General features: G+C 45.9%; 3 non-coding genes across 3 annotated transcripts; all 3 read right to left on the bottom strand.

The window, feature by feature from the left end:
• Positions 1-4,925: 4,925 nt before the first annotated feature.
• Positions 4,926-5,008, bottom strand: TRNAL-CAG (transfer RNA leucine (anticodon CAG)). Its single transcript has one exon. It is a non-coding gene; the product is annotated as a tRNA-Leu (tRNA).
• Positions 5,009-7,355: 2,347 nt separating this feature from the next.
• TRNAL-CAG (transfer RNA leucine (anticodon CAG)) lies at positions 7,356-7,438 on the bottom strand. Its single transcript has one exon. It is a non-coding gene; the product is annotated as a tRNA-Leu (tRNA).
• A 3,565-nt stretch (positions 7,439-11,003) lies between these two features.
• On the bottom strand, positions 11,004-11,086 carry TRNAL-CAG (transfer RNA leucine (anticodon CAG)). The gene has a single exon. It is a non-coding gene; the product is annotated as a tRNA-Leu (tRNA).
• Between the last annotated feature and the right edge of the window lie 3,055 nt (positions 11,087-14,141).

The raw sequence follows: 14,141 nt of genomic DNA, 5'->3' as shown, positions 1-14,141 counted from the left end.
AGAAACTGTTGACATTGTTTTTGATACGGTGCTTGGGAAAAAAAAGTCCAAAAATGTATCCACCTCGCAAAATACACTTGTCAGAAGTGGGATTTGAACCCACACCTCCAAGGGAGGCCGCGACCTGAACGCAGCACCTTAGACCACTCGGCCATCCTGACACTCTTCACACTTTGCTCATGGCTCAATTTCGAGCGTATAAACCAAAATGAGTGCCATGTACTGAGTGAATGTTATTTAATGTCCTCTGTATTTTCAATTCCAGACCTTCCTGCTCAGGGAAACAGTGGGATCTGAAGCTGATGAAGGAGAGGATGGATCATCCTGACAGTGGATCCGGTGGTGACTGCTACTAATTCTCAATCATCTACTACATGGGGTGTGGACATGCTGAATTTTGAGCCAGTGCACATGGCCGGTGGTGACTGCTACTAATTCTCAATCATCTACTACAGGGGGTGTGGACATGCAGAATTTGGAGCCAGTTCAAGATTCAGATCAGGAGGTGCCTGGCTCCATACCAATCAACTCAGTGCCTCTGAGACAAGGACTTGAACGGTACAGTTTGAGTCCTCGACCGCCATGCTCAACGCGGCTGCAAGGATTCGGGGTGTATTGACTGAATGTGGCATTTCTTGTTGTGTACTATTCTTGTATACTGGTTTAGTATAGTATCTTTTTTTTTAGCAGCTATGTTTGTTTTGTATTGGTTAAGGAGAAATGTTGTGTTCGTCATGGGCACGCCTATGATGCACACCAAGGGAGGTAGGGAGTGTTAGTCTCCCCCGAGTTTTGGAGTTGGATGGTAGGCGCGGTGACGTGGAACTGGAGAGAATAAAAGGTCAGGGAAGGTGTTCCTCGTGGCCAATGACTCTATATTATTCTCTGTGTATTTATTAAAACTTATTTGCGAAACAGGCACTGTGTGTGCACGATGCAACACACCCCTCCCAAGCCCAGAATACAGAAGTTAAAAACCAGCTGTGATTGGGACGCAGGCGACCCTGGTGCCACTGAACCTTCTGCACTGTGAACCTGCTGAACTATGGACAGCTGTGCTTTTGATATGTAGGGTCGAAACCTTTATCTCGGCCCCTCTATCACGATGTGTTGAAGATGCTGTGATTTCCTGCTTTACCGATTTACTGCGATTTAGCCAACTTCAGGCAATTAGTGCAACCAACGGACAATAGATCTTATCGATAATTTACAGAAACTGTTGACATTGTTTTTGATAAGGGTGCTTGGAAAAAAAAGTCAAAAAATGTATCCACCTCGCAAAGACACTTGTCAGAAGAGGGGTTTGAACCCACGTCTCCAAGGGAGACTGTGACCTGAATGCAGCACCTTAGACCACCCGGCCATCCTGACACTAGACTGACGGCTCAATTTCCAGCTTATAAACCAAACTGAGTGCCATGTACTGAGTGAATGTTATTTAATGTCCTCTGTATTTTCATTTCCAGACCTTCCTGCTCAGGGAAACAGTGGGATCTGAAGCTGATGAAGGAGAGAGGATGGATCATCCTGACAGTGGACCCTGTGGTGACTGCTACTAATTCTCAATCATCTACTACATGGGGTGTGGACTTGCAGAATTTTGAGCCAGTGCATATGGCCGGTGGTGACTGCTACTAATTCTCAATCATCTACTACAGGGGGTGTGGACATGCAGAATTTGGAGCCAGTTCAAGATTCAGATCAGGAGGTGCCTGGCTCCATACCAATCAACTCAGTGCCTCTGAGACAAGGACTTGAACGGTACAGTTTGAGTCCTCGACCGCCATGCTCAACGCGGCTGCAAGGATTCGGGGTGGATTGACTGAATGTGGTATTTATTGTTGTGTACTATTCTTGTATACTGGATTAGTATATTATCTTTTTTTTGAGCAGCTATGTTTGTTTTGTATTGGTTAAGGAGAAATGTTGTGTTCGTCATGGGCACGCCCATGATGCACACCAAGGGAGGTAGGGAGTGTTAGTCTCCCACGAGTTTTGGAGTTGGATGGTAGGTGCGGTGATGTGGAATCGGAGAGAATAAAAGGTAGGGGAAGGTGTTCCTCATGGCTAACGACTCCATATTATTCTTTGTGTATTTATTAAAACCCTTCTGTAAAACAGGCACTGTGTGTGTTCAACGCAACACCCCCACCCCTCCCATCCCCTGAATACAGAAGTTAAAAACCAGCTGTGATTGGGACGCAGGGGACCCTGGTGCCACTGAACCTTCTGCACTGTGAACCTGCTGAACTATTGACAGCTGCGCTCTTGATATGTAGGGTCAAAACCTTTATCTCTCCTCCTCTATCACGATTTGTTGAAGATGCTGTGATTTCCCGCTTTACCGATTTACTGCGATTTAGCCAACTTCAGGAAATTAGTGCAAGCAACGGACAATAGATCTTATCGATAATTTACAGAAACTATTGACATTGTTTTTGATACGGGTGCTTGGAAAAAAAAAGTCAAAAAATGTATCCACCTCGCAAAAGACACTTGTCAGAAGCGGGATTCGAACCCACGCCTCCAAATGAGACTGCAACCTGAACGCAGTGCCTTAGACCACTCGGCCATCCTGACACTTGTGACACTGCACTGATGGCTCAATTTCCAGCTTATAAACCAAAATGAGTGCCATGCACTGAGTGAATGTTGTTTAATGTCCTCTGTATTTTCAATTCCAGACCTTCCTGCTCAGGGAAACAGTGGGATCTGAAGCTGATGAAGGAGAGAGGATGGATCATCCTGACAGTGGATCCGGTGGTGACTGCTACTAATTCTCAATCATCTACTACATGGGGTGGGACATGCTGAATTTTGAGCCAGTGCACATGGCCGGTGGTGACTGCTACTAATTCTCAATCATCTACTACAGGGGGTGTGGACATGCAGAATTTGGAGCCAGTTCAAGATTCAGATCAGGAGGTGCCTGGCTCCATACCAATCAACTCAGTGCCTCTGAGACAAGGACTTGAACGGTACAGATTGAGTCCTCGACTGCCATGCTCAACGCGGCTGCAAGGATTCAGGGTGGATTGACTGAATGTGGCATTTCTTGTTGTGTACTATTCTTGTATACTGGTTTAGTATAGTATCTTTTTTTTGAGCAGCTATGTTTGTTTTGTATTGGTTAAGGAGAAATGTTGTGTTTGTCATGGGCACGCCTATGATGCACACCAAGGGAGGTAGGGAGTGTTAGTCTCCCCCAAGTTTTGGAGTTGGATGGTAGGCGCGGTGACGTGGAACCGGAGAGAATAAAAGGTCATGGAAGGTGTTCCTCGTGGCCAATGACTCTATATTATTCTCTGTGTATTTATTAAAACTTATTTGCGAAACAGGCACTGTGTGTGCACGATGCAACACACCCCTGCCGTGCCCTGAATACAGAAGTTAAAAACCAGCTGTGATTGGGACGCAGGGGACCCTGGTGCCACTGAACCTTCTGCACTGTGAACCTGCTGAACTATTGACAGCTGTGCTTTTGATATGTAGGGTCGAAACCTTTATCTCGGCCCCTCTATCACGATTTGTTGAAGATGCTGTGATTTCCTGCTTTACCGATTTACTGCGATTTAGCCAACTTCAGGCAATTAGTGCAAGCAACGGACAATAGATCTTATCGATAATTTACAGAAACTGTTGACATTGTTTTTGATAAGGGTGCTTGGAAAAAAAAAGTCCAAAAATGTATCCAGCTCGCAAAAGACACTTGTCAGAAGAGGGGTTTGAACCCACATCTCCAAGGGAGACTGTGACCTGAATGGAGCACCTTGGACCACCCGGCCATCCTGACACTCTTGACACCAGACTGATGGCTCAATTTCCAGCTTATAAACCAAAATGAGTGCCATGTACTGAGTGAATGTTATTTAATGTACTCTGTATTTTCAATTCCAGACCTTCCTGCTCAGGGAAACAGTGGGATCTGAAGCTGATGAAGGAGAGAGGATGGATCATCCTGACAGTGGACCCTGTGGTGACTGCTACTAATTCTCAATCATCTACTACATGGGGTGTGGACTTGCAGAATTTTGAGCCAGTGCATATGGCCGGTGGTGACTGCTACTAATTCTCAATCATCTACTACAGGGGGTGTGGACATGCAGAATTTGGAGCCAGTTCAAGATTCAGATCAGGAGGTGCCTGGCTCCATACCAATCAACTCAGTGCCTCTGAGACAAGGACTTGAACGGTACAGTTTGAGTCCTCGACCGCCATGCTCAACGCGGCTGCAAGGATTCGGGGTGGATTGACTGATTGTGGTATTTATTGTTGTGTACTATTCTTGTATACTGGATTAGTATAGTATCTTTTTTTTGAGCAGCTATGTTTGTTTTGTATTGGTTAAGGAGAAATGTTGTGTTCGTCATGGGCACGCCTATGATGCACACCAAGGGAGGTAGGGAGTGTTAGTCTCCCCTGAGTTTTGGAGTTGGATGGTAGGCGCGGTGACGTGGAACCGGAGAGAATAAAAGGTCAGGGAAGGTGTTCCTCGTGGCCAATGACTCTATATTATTCTCTGTGTATTTATTAAAACTTATCTGCGAAACAGGCACCGTGTGTGCACGATGCAACACACCCCTCCCATGCCCTGAATACAGAAGTTAAAAACCAACTGTGATTGGGACGCAGGGGACCCTGGTGCCACTGAAACTTCTGCACTGTGAACCTGCTGAACTATTGACAGCTGCGCTCTTGATATGTAGGGTCGAAACCTTTATCTCTGCCCCTCTATCACGATTTGTTGAAGATGCTGTGATTTCCCGCTTTACCGATTTACTGCGATTTAGCCAACTTCAGGAAATTAGTGCAAGCAACGGACAATAGATCTTATCGATAATTTACAGAAACTGTTGACATTGTTTTTGATACGGGTGCTTGGAAAAAAAAAAGTCCAAAAATGTATCCACCTCGCAAAAGACACTTGTCAGAAGTGGGATTCGAACCCACGCCTCCAAAGGAGACTGCTACCTGAACGCAGCGCCTTAGACCACTCGGCCATCCTGACACTCTTGACACTGCACTGATGGCTCAATTTCCAGGTTATAAACCAAAATGAGTGCCATGTACTGAGTGAATGTTGTTTAATGTCCTCTGTATTTTCAATTCCAGACCTTCCTGCTCAGGGAAACAGTGGGATCTGAAGCTGATGAAGGAGAGAGGATGGATCATCCTGACAGTGAATCCGGTGGTGACTGCTACTAATTCGCAGTCATCGACTACTTGGGGTGTGGACATGCAGAAGTTTGAGCCAGTGCACATGGCCGGTGGTGACTGCTACTAATTCTCAATCATCTACTACAAGGGGTGTGGACATGCAGAATTTGGAGCCAGTTCAAGATTCAGATCAGGAGGTGCCTGGCTCCATACCAATCAACTCAGTGCCTCTGAGACAAGGACTTGAACGGTACAGTTTGAGTCCTCGACCGCCATGCTCAACGCGGCTGCAAGGATTCGGGGTGGATTGACTGAATGTGGCATTTCTTGTTGTGTACTATTCTTGTATACTGGATTAGTATAGTATCTTTTTTTTGAGCAGCTATGTTTGTTTTGTATTGGTTAAGGAGAAATGTTGTGTTCGTCATGGGCACGCCTATGATGCACACCCAGGGAGGTAGGGAGTGCTAGTCTCCCCCGAGTTTTGGAGTTGGATGGTAGGTACGGTGACGTGGAACCGGAGAGAATAAAAGGTCAGGGAAGGTGTTCCTCGTGGCCAATGACTCTATATTATTCTCTGTGTATTTATTAAAACTTATCTGCGAAACAGGCACCGTGTGTGCACGATGCAACACACCCCTCCCATGCCCTGAATACAGAAGTTAAAAACCAGCTGTGATTGGGACGCAGGGGACCCTGGTGCCACTGAACCTTCTGCACTGTGATCCTGCTGAACTATTGACAGCTGCGCTCTTGATATGTAGGGTCGAAACCTTTATCTCTGCCCCTCTATCACGATTTGTTGAAGATGCTGTGATTTCCCGCTTTACCGATTTACTGCGATTTAGCCAACTTCAGGAAATTAGTGCAAGCAACGGACAATAGATCTTATCGATAATTTACAGAAACTGTTGACATTGTTTTTGATACGGGTGCTTGGAAAAAAAAGAGTCCAAAAATGTATCCACCTCGCAAAAGACACTTGTCAGAAGTGGGATTCGAACCCACGCCTCGAAAGGAGACTGCGACCTGAAAGCAGCACCTTAGACCACTTGGCCATCCTGACACTCTTGACACTGCACTGATGGCTCAAATTACAGCTTATAAACCAAAATGAGTGCCATGTACTGAGTGAATGTTGTTTAATGTCCTCTGTATTTTCAATTCCAGAACTTCCTGCTCAGGGAAACAGTGGGATCTGAAGCTGATGAAGGAGAGAGGATGGATCATCCTGACAGTGGACCCTGTGGTGACTGCTACTAATTCTCAATCATCTACTACATGGGGTGTGGACTTGCAGAATTTTGAGCCAGTGCATATGGCCGGTGGTGACTGCTACTAATTCTCAATCATCTACTACAGGGGGTGTGGACATGCAGAATTTGCAGCCAGTTCAAGATTCAGATCAGGAGGTGCCTGGCTCCATACCAATCAACTCAGTGCCTCTGAGACAAGGACTTGAACGGTACAGTTTGAGTCCTCGACCGCCATGCTCAACGCGGCTGCAAGGATTCGGGGTGGATTGACTGAATGTGGTATTTATTGTTGTGTACTATTCTTGTATACTGGATTAGTATAGTATCTTTTTTTTGAGCAGCTATGTTTGTTTTGTATTGGTTAAGGAGAAATGTTGTGTTCGTCATGGGCACGCCTATGATGCACACCAAGGGAGGTAGGGAGTGTTAGTCTCCCCTGAGTTTTGGAGTTGGATGGTAGGCGCGGTGACGTGGAACCGGAGAGAATAAAAGGTCAGGGAAGGTGTTCCTCGTGGCCAATGACTCTATATTATTCTCTGTGTATTTATTAAAACTTATCTGCGAAACAGGCACCGTGTGTGCACGATGCAACACACCCCTCCCATGCCCTGAATACAGAAGTTAAAAACCAACTGTGATTGGGACGCAGGGGACCCTGGTGCCACTGAAACTTCTGCACTGTGAACCTGCTGAACTATTGACAGCTGCGCTCTTGATATGTAGGGTCGAAACCTTTATCTCTGCCCCTCTATCACGATTTGTTGAAGATGCTGTGATTTCCCGCTTTACCGATTTACTGCGATTTAGCCAACTTCAGGAAATTAGTGCAAGCAACGGACAATAGATCTTATCGATAATTTACAGAAACTGTTGACATTGTTTTTGATACGGGTGCTTGGAAAAAAAAAAGTCCAAAAATGTATCCACCTCGCAAAAGACACTTGTCAGAAGTGGGATTCGAACCCACACCTCCAAAGGAGACTGCTATCTGAACGCAGCGCCTTAGACCACTCGGCCATCCTGACACTCTTGACACTGCATTGATGGCTCAATTTCCAGCTTATTAACCAAAATGAGTGCCATGTACTGAGTGAATGTTGTTTAATGTCCTCTGTATTTTCAATTCCAGACCTTCCTGCTCAGGGAAACAGTGGGATCTGAAGCTGATGAAGGAGAGAGGATGGATCATCCTGACAGTGAATCCGGTGGTGACTGCTACTAATTCGCAGTCATCGACTACTTGGGGTGTGGACATGCAGAAGTTTGAGCCAGTGCACATGGCCGGTGGTGACTGCTACTAATTCTCAATCATCTACTACAAGGGGTGTGGACATGCAGAATTTGGAGCCAGTTCAAGATTCAGATCAGGAGGTGCCTGGCTCCATACCAATCAACTCAGTGCCTCTGAGACAAGGACTTGAACGGTACAGTTTGAGTCCTCGACCGCCATGCTCAACGCGGCTGCAAGGATTCGGGGTGGATTGACTGAATGTGGCATTTCTTGTTGTGTACTATTCTTGTATACTGGATTAGTATAGTATCTTTTTTTTGAGCAGCTATGTTTGTTTTGTATTGGTTAAGGAGAAATGTTGTGTTCGTCATGGGCACGCCTATGATGCACACCAAGGGAGGTAGGGAGTGTTAGTCTCCCCTGAGTTTTGGAGTTGGATGGTAGGCGTGGTGACGTGGAACCGGAGAGAATAAAAGGTCAGGGAAGGTGTTCCTCGTGGCCAATGACTCTATATTATTCTCTGTGTATTTATTAAAACTTATCTGCGAAACAGGCACCGTGTGTGCACGATGCAACACACCCCTCCCATGCCCTGAATACAGTAGTTAAAAACCAACTGTGATTGGGACGCAGAGAACCCAGGTGCCACTGAACCTTCTGCACTGTGAACCTGCTGAACTATTGACAGCTGCGCTCTTGATATGTAGGGTCGAAATCTTTATCTCTGCCCCTCTATCACGATTTGTTAAAGATGCTGTGATTTCCCGCTTTACCGATTTACTGCGATTTAGCCAACTTCAGGAAATTAGTGCAAGCAACGGACAATAGATCTTATCGATAATTTACAGAAACTGTTGACATTGTTTTTGATACGGGTGCTTGGAAAAAAAAAAGTCCAAAAATGTATCCACCTCGCAAAAGACACTTGTCAGAAGAGGGATTCGAACCCACGCCTCCAAAGGAGACTGCAACCTGAACGCAGCGCCTTAGACCACTCGGCCATCCTGACACTCTTGACACTGCACTGATGGCTCAATTTCCAGGTTATAAACCAAAATGAGTGCCATGTACTGAGTGAATGTTGTTTAATGTCCTCTGTATTTTCAATTCCAGACCTTCCTGCTCAGGGAAACAGTGGGATCTGAAGCTGATGAAGGAGAGAGGATGGATCATCCTGACAGTGAATCCGGTGGTGACTGCTACTAATTCGCAGTCATCGACTACTTGGGGTGTGGACATGCAGAAGTTTGAGCCAGTGCACATGGCCGGTGGTGACTGCTACTAATTCTCAATCATCTACTACAAGGGGTGTGGACATGCAGAATTTGGAGCCAGTTCAAGATTCAGATCAGGAGGTGCCTGGCTCCATACCAATCAACTCAGTGCCTCTGAGACAAGGACTTGAACGGTACAGTTTGAGTCCTCGACCGCCATGCTCAACGCGGCTGCAAGGATTCGGGGTGGATTGACTGAATGTGGCATTTCTTGTTGTGTACTATTCTTGTATACTGGATTAGTATAGTATCTTTTTTTTGAGCAGCTATGTTTGTTTTGTATTGGTTAAGGAGAAATGTTGTGTTCGTCATGGGCACGCCTATGATGCACACCCAGGGAGGTAGGGAGTGCTAGTCTCCCCCGAGTTTTGGAGTTGGATGGTAGGTACGGTGACGTGGAACCGGAGAGAATAAAAGGTCAGGGAAGGTGTTCCTCGTGGCCAATGACTCTATATTATTCTCTGTGTATTTATTAAAACTTATCTGCGAAACAGGCACCGTGTGTGCACGATGCAACACACCCCTCCCATGCCCTGAATACAGAAGTTAAAAACCAGCTGTGATTGGGACGCAGGGGACCCTGGTGCCACTGAACCTTCTGCACTGTGATCCTGCTGAACTATTGACAGCTGCGCTCTTGATATGTAGGGTCGAAACCTTTATCTCTGCCCCTCTATCACGATTTGTTGAAGATGCTGTGATTTCCCGCTTTACCGATTTACTGCGATTTAGCCAACTTCAGGAAATTAGTGCAAGCAACGGACAATAGATCTTATCGATAATTTACAGAAACTGTTGACATTGTTTTTGATACGGGTGCTTGGAAAAAAAAGAGTCCAAAAATGTATCCACCTCGCAAAAGACACTTGTCAGAAGTGGGATTCGAACCCACGCCTCGAAAGGAGACTGCGACCTGAACGCAGCACCTTAGACCACTTGGCCATCCTGACACTCTTGACACTGCACTGATGGCTCAAATTACAGCTTATAAACCTAAATGAGTGCCATGTACTGAGTGAATGTTGTTTAATGTCCTCTGTATTTTCAATTCCAGAACTTCCTGCTCAGGGAAACAGTGGGATCTGAAGCTGATGAAGGAGAGAGGATGGATCATCCTGACAGTGGACCCTGTGGTGACTGCTACTAATTCTCAATCATCTACTACATGGGGTGTGGACTTGCAGAATTTTGAGCCAGTGCATATGGCCGGTGGTGACTGCTACTAATTCTCAATCATCTACTACAGGGGGTGTGGACATGCAGAATTTGGAGCCAGTTCAAGATTCAGATCAGGAGGTGCCTGGCTCCATACCAATCAACTCAGTGCCTCTGAGACAAGGACTTGAACGGTACAGTTTGAGTCCTCGACCGCCATGCTCAACGCGGCTGCAAGGATTCGGGGTGGATTGACTGAATGTGGTATTTATTGTTGTGTACTATTCTTGTATACTGGATTAGTATAGTATATTTTTTTTGAGCAGCTATGTTTGTTTTGTATTGGTTAAGGAGAAATGTTGTGTTCGTCATGGGCACGCCCATGATGCACACCAAGGGAGGTAGGGAGTGTTAGTCTCCCCCGAGTTTTGGAGTTGGATGGTAGGTGCGGTGATGTGGAATCGGAGAGAATAAAAGGTAGGGGAAGGTGTTCCTCGTGGCTAAAGACTCCATATTATTCTTTGTGTATTTATTAAAACTTCTCTGCAAAACAGGCACTGTGTGTGCACAACGCAACACCCCCACCCCTCCCATCCCCTGAATACAGAAGTTAAAAACCAGCTGTGATTGGGACGCAGGGGACCCTGGTGCCACTGAACCTTCTGCACTGTGAACCTGCTGAACTATTGACAGCTGCGCTTTTGATATGTAGGGTCGAAACCTTTATCTCGGCCCCTCTATCACGATTTGTTGAAGATGCTGTGATTTCCCGCTTTACCGATTTACTGCGATTTAGCCAACTTCAGGAAATTAGTGCAAGCAACGGACAATAGATCTTATCGATAATTCACAGAAACTGTTGACATTGTTTTTGATAAGGGTGCTTGGAAAAAAAAAGTCCAAAAATGTATCCACCTCGCAAAAGACACTTGTTAGAAGTGGGATTCGAACCCACGCCTCCAAGGGAGACTGCGACCTGAACGCAGCGCCTTAGACCACTCGGCCATCCTGACACTCTTGACACTGCACTGATGGCTCAATTTCCAGCTTATAAACCAAAATGAGTGCCATGTACTGAGTGAATGTTGTTTAATGTCCTCTGTATTTTCAATTCCAGACCTTCCTGCTCAGGGAAACAGTGAGATCTGAAGCTGATGAAGGAGAGAGGATGGATCATCCTGACAGTGAATCCGGTGGTGACTGCTACTAATTCTCAATCATCGACTACTTGGGGTGTGGACATGCAGAAGTTTGAGCCGGTGCACATGGCCGGTGGTGACTGCTACTAATTCTCAATCATCTACTACAAGGGGTGTGGACATGCAGAATTTGGAGCCAGTTCAATATTCAGATCAGGAGGTGCCTGGTTCCATACCAATCAACTCAGTGCCTCTGAGACAAGGACTTGAACGGTACAGTTTGAGTCCTCGACCGCCATGCTCAACGCGGCTGCAAGGATTCGGGGTGGATTGACTGAATGTGGCATTTCTTGTTGTGTACTATTCTTGTATACTGGATTAGTATAGTATCTTTTTTTTGAGCAGCTATGTTTGTTTTGTATTGGTTAAGGAGAAATGTTGTGTTCGTCATGGGCACGCCTATGATGCACACCAAGGGAGGTAGGGAGTGTTAGTCTCCCCCGAGTTTTGGAGTTGGATGGTAGGCGCGGTGACGTGGAACCGGAGAGAATAAAAGGCCAGGGAAGGTGTTCCTAGTGGCCAATGACTCTATATTATTCTCTGTGTATTTATTAAAACTTATCTGCGAAACAGGCACCATGTGTGCACGATGCAACACACCCCTCCCATGCCCTGAATACAGAAGTTAAAAACCAGCTGTGATTGGGACGCAGGGGACCCTGGTGCCACTGAACCTTCTGCACTGTGAACCTACTGAACTATTGACAGCTGCGCTCTTGATATGTAGGGTCAAAACCTTTATCTCTGCCCCTCTATCACGATTTGTTGAAGATGCTGTGATTTCCCGCTTTACCGATTTACTGCGATTTAGCCAACTTCAGGAAATTAGTGCAAGCAACGGACAATAGATCTTATCGATAATTTACAGAAACTGTTGACATTGTTTTTGATACGGGTGCTTGGAAAAAAAAAGTCAAAAAATGTATCCACCTCGCAAAAGACACTTGTCAGAAGTGGGATTCAAACCCACGTCTCCAAAGGAGACTGCAACCTGAACCCAGCACCTTAGACCACCTGGCCATCCTGACACTCTTGACACCAGACAGATGGCTCAAATTTCAGCTTATAAACCAAAATGAGTGCCATGTACTGAGTGAATGTTATTTAATGTCCTCTGTATTTTCAATTCCAGACCTTCCTGCTCCGGGAAACAGTGGGATCTGAAGCTGATGAAGGAGAGAGGATGGATCATCATGACAGTGGATCCGGTGGTGACTGCTACTAATTCTCAATCATCGACTACATGGGGTGTGGACATGCAGAAGTTTGAGCCAGTGCACATGGCCGGTGGTGACTGCTACTAATTCTCAATCATCTACTACAAGGGGTGTGGACATGCAGAATTTGGAGCCAGTCCAAGATTCAGATCAGGAGGTGCCTGGCTCCAAACCAATCAACTCAGTGCCTCTGAGACAAGGACTTGAACGGTACAGTTTGAGTCCTCGATCGCCATGCTCAACGCGGCTGCAAGGATACGGGGTGGATTAACTGAATGTGGCATTTCTTGTTGTGTACTATTCTTGTATACTGGATTAGTATAGTATCTTTTTTTTGAGCAGCTATGTTTGTTTTCTATTGGTTAAGGAGAAATGTTGTGTTTGTCATGGGCACGCCTATGATGCACACCAAGGGAGGTAGGGAGTGTTAGTCTCCCCCGAGTTTTGGAGTTGGATGGTAGGCGCGGTGACGTGGAACCGGGGAGAATAAAAGGTCAGGGAAGGTGTTCCTCGTGGCCAATGACTCTATATTATTCTCTGTGTATTTATTAAAACTTATCTGCGAAACAGGCACCGTGTGTGCACGATGCAACACACCCCTCCCATGCCCTGAATACAGAAGTTAAAAACCAGCTGTGATTGGGACGCAGGGGACCCTGGTGCCACTGAACCTTCTGCACTGTGAACCTGCTGAACTATTGACAGCTGCGCTCTTGATATGTAGGGTCGAAACCTTTATCTCTGCCCCTCTATCACGATTTGTTGAAGATGCTGTGATATCCCGATTTACCGATTTACTGCGATTTAGCCAACTTCAGGAAATTAGTGCAAGCAACGGACAATAGATCTTATCGATAATTTACAGAAACTGTTGACATTGTTTTTGATACAGGTGCTTGGAAAAAAAAAGTCCAACAATGTATCCACCTCGCAAAAGACACTTATCAGAAGCGGGATTCAAACCCACGTCTCCAAAGGAGACTGTGACTTGAGCACAGCGCCTAAGACCACTCGGCCATCCTGACACTCTTGACAGTGAACTGATGGCTCAATTTCCAACTTATAAACCAAAATGAGTGCCATGTACTGAGTGAATGTTGTTTAATATCCTCTGTATTTTCAATTCCAGACCTTCCTGCTCAGGGAAACAGTGGGATCTGAAGCTGATGAAGGAGAGAGGATGGATCATCCTGACAGTGGATCCGGTGGTGATTGCTACTAATTCTCAATCATCTACTACATGGGGTGTGGACATGCTGAATTTTGAGCCAGTGCACATGGCCGGTGGTGACTGCTACTAATTCTCAATCATCTACTACAGGGGGTGTGGACATGCAGAATTTGGAGCCAGTTCAAGATTCAGATCAGGAGGTGCCTGGCTCCATACCAATCAACTCAGTGCCTTTGAGACAAGAACTTGAATGGTACAGTTTGAGTCCTCGACCGCCATGCTCAACGCGGCTGCAAGGATTCGGGGTAGATTGACTGAATGTGGTATTTATTGTTGTGTACTATTCTTGTATACTGGATTAGTATAGTATCTTTTTTTTGAGCAGCTATGTTTGTTTTGTATTGGTTAAGGAGAAATGTTGTGTTCGTCATGGGCACGCCCATGATGCACACCAAGGGAGGTAGGGAGTGTTAGTCTCCCC

This window comes from Pleurodeles waltl, unplaced genomic scaffold (genome assembly GCF_031143425.1).
Source record: "Pleurodeles waltl isolate 20211129_DDA unplaced genomic scaffold, aPleWal1.hap1.20221129 scaffold_39, whole genome shotgun sequence".
Taxonomy (NCBI): Eukaryota; Metazoa; Chordata; class Amphibia; order Caudata; family Salamandridae; genus Pleurodeles; species Pleurodeles waltl.
This window is presented reverse-complemented; position numbering and strand designations above follow the sequence as displayed.